Raw genomic sequence first — 6,000 nt, 5'->3', positions numbered from 1 at the left:
TGAGGCAGGTCCTGGCCGGCCCTGGCGCAGATGTGGTGGGCCCTGACCTGCCGGCCAGAGTGACCCACCGCGAGGCGAAGCCTCCACTGACCCTGAGGGTGTCCCTGTGACGGTGGTCGTCATGGTAACCGTGCACCAGCAGCTGGGCTGTGAAGCTGGGGCGCACCTGCCTGGCTCTGGCCACAGCTTGCTGGGGCAACGGGACCACCCACCCCAGTCTAGAGGGTGAGCTGGACACGTTCCCACCGCTCAGAGCCACTGTTAGCCGCGTGTCCCCGGACTTGTCCCCGTCAGTGGTGTCTCCTGGTCCGCTGCTGTCCTGGGCCCACGGGATGGTCTGGGAGCTCCAGACAAGGCCCGGAATGGGCTCTGCTTTACCAAAGTGTTGGTGCCCGAGCCTTGCGTTCGTAGGGGTGGCAGATGGGATTGGTTGGTGCTCGAGAGCCCGCTGGGTTGAAACGCAGGGCGTGGAGTAGGGCTGCACGTTTAAAACACCCACACACGTGTGTTTATTTATAGACACTATAACGATACCTAGTGTTTACAGCGAAGGTAGGTTGTGGTTTAGAAGCAGATGCCGTATGTATGTTTAGATCGTGTGTGTGTATCTGTGGATGGACTCGTCTGGGGGAGTTATATATCTGTGTGTAGATGCACATGTGTGATATGTGTGCATTTGTATGCATCTGCGTGTGTGTAGACATGCGTGGGTTTGCATTCATGTGGACTCTGTGCATGCCGAGGTCTCTGTACATGCGTGTGTGCATGTGTGTGTACGTCTATGGGGATCCTGTGGATGTGTGCATGTGCACGTGTGGGTGTGTACGTGTAAGTGTGCGTGCATAGAACTGTGTCTCTATGTGCATATGTGTTTACATGTGTGTGTGTGGATGTGGATGTGAGTATAAGTGAGTGTGCATGTGTGGATATAAGTGTGTGTGTGTGTAAATGTGTGGATGTGTGCACGTGTGGGTGTGTGCATGTAACTGTGTGGAAGTGTGGAAGTGTGCATGCATGTGCGTGGCCGTGAGTGTCTAAGTGTGTTCATGTGCATGCGTGCACACATGTGTGTATGATTGTGAGTCCTCGGGGGCTGTGCCCCGAGCATTTCTGCTGCCGGTGTCACCCCCACCAATGGAGAGGCTTTTAACTGCTTCTGAGACGCTCGAGTGTAGTGTTGTCATCCCCCCTTCGGTGCCTCCCCGATGTCCTTGAAGAAGTGACATTTGGGGCTGTTCCCGTGTCTTTCTGAACCTTCCTTTGCTTTTCCTCCTGGTTTCTGTCTCCTCTGCATTTCCTTTTCAATGTCTTTCCTTGCTCGCTGTGTGTCTATTTTCATTTCTTCTCTTACGTTGGTGGCCTTTTCCGTGGATTACGTAAGGTTCCGGCCCTAACGTGTCTCCTAAGGCTGAGTGCGCCACCCAGCTGGGGGTCGGCCGTGTGCGATGCTAAGGTGGTGGCCGCCGTGTGGACCGGTTTGCGTGCACAGACTCGTGGCACGATGTGGCCGCTGTGTGGACCACGCTGGCCCCGGGAGCCAGCGGTCACATGCACTCCTGCTGTCACGGCGGCTGTGCGGGCCCAGCACGGCGCTCTGCGTGTGCCGTCTCATGCGGGTTCAGAGCAGCTCCGCCGGCAAGGGTGTGTTTTCTCATCCTGCAGAGGAGTGTGCCCAGACTTGCGGAGGCTAAGGGCTGGTGTTCTCACTCGGGAAATCTGCAACACGGTAAATGCCACCCAATCCCATCAGCCCAGTGAGCGCTCCATGTCCTCAGGTTTGGTCTTTGTGTATCTTCTTTTCCCATATCGTTGTCATGTTGTCTGGATAGTTCTATTTTCTGCATTTTCCCATGGACGGGTCCACCAGTGCTGTAACTTGAGGTAGCTGCTCCTTTTCCCTGTGTGTGTGTGTGTGTGTGACTCTGTGTTCTCAGCACCGACATTTAGACTCCATGTTTTAAAAACGTTACTCCTCACGAGCATCTTTGTTCACGTAGACTGGATGTATGCTTCAGTTTTGTTGTTGAGAGAGCAAATACAATGTCGTTTCTCTCCCTGGGCGTGGGGGTCTTTTCCAAATAATGCTATGCCCCGTTTTATAAGTTACCCCCGATGACGCTCGGTTCTGAGGGGGGGGCCTGCCATCTGTGGGTGGGAAGGCTGAGGTGGGCCTGGTGGTCAGGGTTCTGGGGCACGGCCTCGGCGATGAGTCTGGCCCTCTTTCTCCGTCCCCCGCTGTCTGTTAGGTCTGCGCCTCCTGGCCGTTCAGTAACGCAGATGGCCGCTTTTCCACGTGTTCGCGTGCTTCTCCGTGGCGTGTGTGTTTGCATCCCTCCCGGTCTGTGCTCTCACTGTGCCCGTGGGTGCGAATGAGCCGCTCACTGTGGGGAGGCTGGTGCTTCTTTAGGAGGGATCCCTGTGTCCCTAGCTCTGTTTCTCTGGCCTTGCTTTTCTTTGTGTAAAAATGCAGTTGTTCCTATTTTCAAACATAGCAGTTATTTCTCTTGGTGGTTTCATCTGGTGCTTTGGGAACAGGAGGGTGAGTGCGGACAGGTCATTTCTGTGCGTCCCTGGCCGTCCCAAGACTGGCTGAGTCAGGACCTTGACCTGCACACCTTTCCTGTTGGAGCCTGTTGGTCTGTCACACGGCAACGGCTCTCTGGGCTGCCCCGTCCCCTGACCTCGGGGTCACTCCCTGCCTCCCGCCGGCCCGGCTGCTTTTAGCTCATGAAGCCCAGTCTCTGGGATGGCTCAGACGGGCTTGCTCAGACGGGCTTGGCCACCTCTCGGGGCCTCTCAAGTACCTGCAGGCACCTGGTGCCTCCCATTGTTTGGGGACCGGCCGGCAGGCCCAGGATAGCAGGAGGTGGCTGAGGCCAGCTGAGGGACACCCGACCGAACAGCCTGGTCACTGTCGGTGTGTGTTTTCATGTTTGACTCAGTTAGCAAAGAATCCAATTTAATAGCAGCTTCTAGGGCCTTTTCCATACCCTGAGCCCATAATAGGGCACCTGGTGATGTGTGAGAGGATATTGGTAGATGCACCCCGATTCCAGGAGGGGGTGCTGGGGCCACACCCCAATTCTGAGAAAGGGTCTGGGGGATATGCCCCAGTTCTGGGAGGGGGTCCTGATGGGATGCACCCTGATTCTGGGAGGGGTCTTGGTGGGTTGTGCCCTGATTCTGGGAGGGAGTCCTGGGGGGACGCACCCTGATTCTGGGAGGGGGTCCCGGAGGGATGTACCCTGATTCTGGGAGGGGTCTTGGTGTGTTGTGCCCTGATTCTGGGAGGAGGTCCTGGAGGGATGCACCCTGATTCTGGGAGGGGTCTTGGTGGGTTGTGCCCTGATTCTGGGAGGGAGTCCTGGGGGGACGCAACCTGATTCTGGGAGGGGGTCCTGGGGGACGCACCCTGACTGTGGGAGGAGGTCCTGGGGGACGCACCCTGCTTCTGGGAGGGGGTCCCGGGGGGGACATACCCTGATTTTGGGAGGGGGGGTCCCAAGGGGACATGCTTTGGTTCTGGGAGAGGATGCTGGGGTGTCTAGCTCTGGAATGACCACTGTGTGGTGGCAGGTGAGTCCACTGGCTTCTGCAGGAGGCGGCAGATGCTGGGAGGGGGTGGGTTTAGGAATGGGGTCCTGGGTGATGTGAGCTGGGGGAAGAGCATAAGCAGAGAAGCCGAGGCCCGGGTGCGTGGTGTGTGGTGGCCTTCGAGGCGGGTCCTTCATTTGTTGTGGCCTCAGCTGGAGGATATGGGAGATGAGGGAGGGGGGCAGGCACGCGGACACATGCGGGGGCTCCGACGGGTACGGGCAGGAAGGAGAAGGGGTCAGGCAGAGGTAAGAACTTGGAGGCAGGGGTGGGGGCCATGAGTGTGCACCCAGCAGGGCCGAGGTGGGAAGCTTCCTAGAGCAGGAGACGTTGTGTGGCAGAGTGCAAACCAGGTGCTTCAGCCTCCCCAGGGCTGTGCCCGCAGGACGGGCCTGGCTTGGGTGACACCTGCCAGCAGGCTTGAGGGCGGGGCGAGCAGGAGGGGAGAGCAGGGCCACCCTGAGATGCAAACGCCTAGGGTTAGAACCCTGCCTGTCCCAGCGGCAGGACAGGACACCTTGGGAGGCACGGCTCTGCTCCGGAATCTGGGGCTGGCGGGCTCTTGCCCACTGTTTGCAGATCTGATGCCAACACCTCCTTGCTCCACGTTGGTCAGTGCCGTTTCGGTGCGGGTTGCAGGGTGTTCGGTGCCTGAGATGCCCCCGGGGGGAGCTGCTAATCGCTCTCCTCCCCCCATGTCATTTAGAATGGACAGCCTTCTGTTTGCGGAGACAAATCTAGAAGAAAGTACAGCAGTTCTGCCCGCAGAACCTGAGTGTGTGTTCATCTCCTGCCCTGCTGGTGGAGCCACGGGGTCTGGGAGACAGTGGGCAGGGCTGTCTGCTGCATTGGACGCCTACTCTACTTCTAGAAGCTTCTCTGCCATACGTTGGAGAAGCTCCCCGAGTTGTCAGTGTCCCCGAGACTGACTCCTTTGGGAGGGACTTGGGTGTGTGGAGACCACCCCTCCCACCAAATCAACACCAACACCGGCTGCTACGGTCCTTGTGCAGGGTCGCGGCCGAGTGCAAGGAGGTGCGTGATCCAGAATGTTCTTCCTGCCTGAGTTCACACCCCGATTTCAGGCTTCTGCGTTGTAGTGCAGCCTGTAAGGACTTTATTCCATTTTGTAAATCTGGGGCTGGCTCAGGGAATTTCCTCCTGAGTCAGGAGGAAAACGAGGTGAGTGACAGAGTAGCTGGTGGCAGAGTGGGCACAGTGGAGGCTGAAGCCCAGGACCTCCCAGACCAGCCACGCCCCCCCCCTCCAGCCCCGCACGTCCTGAGACACGCTAGGCTCGGCAGAGGGTTTGGCCTTACAGATCCCCGAGATCAAATCCTCCAAAAGGACTGGGAGGGTCTTTTAGCAGGGGTCTTTCCCTTTCAGAACAAAAATGTCCAACATTGAGTCTTTGAAATACGAAAGTCTTAGAGCGACTGATTGGGAAAAAAGAACAGGCACACAGAGGTCTCAGGGGTGGGAAACGTGGCTGCAAACAGAGCTGGGCTAAAAATAGGTACGAGGGAAACACTCCGGATGCGCTGATACCAGAAGACTTGGGCACTTAGACCAGATGTGCGAATTCCCACAAGGTGTCCACTCCTGAAACTGATTCAAGAAGAAAACGAAGAATTTGGCAACCCCATGACTGCTAACTTGTAGACTTGGTGCTAATAGTCATCTCCAGGTCGGGGGGTTCACCCGTGAGCCATGTGGGTGTCCAGGGAAGGCGCCATTCCCGCCCCACCTGTCCCAGGGACGCACACGCAGGGTGACCCTCCAGAGTCGCTGACACGCAGGTTGCACACACACGGGGAGCGGCCCCTGCCCCGGGTGCTGTGTTTGTGAGTGCGGTCACCCTGAGGCCCTTTGCCTCCTGGTGCCGAGTGGGGAGTGGGTTTTGTCTGGACCCCTTGGCACGTCGATGTGCAGTGTATGGGGCTCTGCAGGGGCTGGCACGACCCCCTGTGTTGTCATCCCCACGACTGCCCGGACTCCGTGGAAGCAGAGCTGAGGCCATGGTGCTCAGCCCTGTGCCCCTGCAGCGCCCCTGGCTCAGGCTGGCACCAGGCCTTCTGACTTAAGTCGTGGGGCAGGGGCAGCCTGGGACACCCTCCGTCCCTCCTCCTGCACGAGCCAGCTCTGGAAAGCAGGGCCTGCCCAGCATTCCTTTGGCTGAGCAGGCAGGGTGCTCGTGGTGGGTGGTCCCATGGGAACAGGGGGACCATCCCTCCTTCCCACTGACGCTTCATTTCTACCTGCACACGAGGCAGGTGCATCCCACTGAGTTCTTAAAGCCCCTTGCATGGCCTTTTCTCAGTGCTCATGTGCAGAGAGAGATGTTGCATTCTCTTCTTAGCAGGACACTGGTCCTATCGGATTAGGATGCCAGCCTTTGGCCTCATT

General features: G+C 58.0%; 1 protein-coding gene across 1 annotated transcript in view; it reads left to right on the top strand.

Annotated features, from left to right (window-relative positions):
- Window positions 1–6,000, top strand: part of ADCY1 (adenylate cyclase 1) — a 114,936-nt gene that overhangs the window by 19,541 nt on the left and 89,395 nt on the right. The window lies entirely within an intron of this gene.

The sequence above is a fragment of the Callorhinus ursinus genome, unplaced genomic scaffold (assembly GCF_003265705.2).
Source record: "Callorhinus ursinus isolate GAN/ISIS: 27379988/994484 unplaced genomic scaffold, GSC_fseal_2.0 scaffold60, whole genome shotgun sequence".
Lineage (NCBI taxonomy): Eukaryota > Metazoa > Chordata > Mammalia > Carnivora > Otariidae > Callorhinus > Callorhinus ursinus.
The sequence above is the reverse complement of the archived record's forward strand: the minus strand, read 5'-3'. Positions and strand labels throughout refer to the sequence as shown.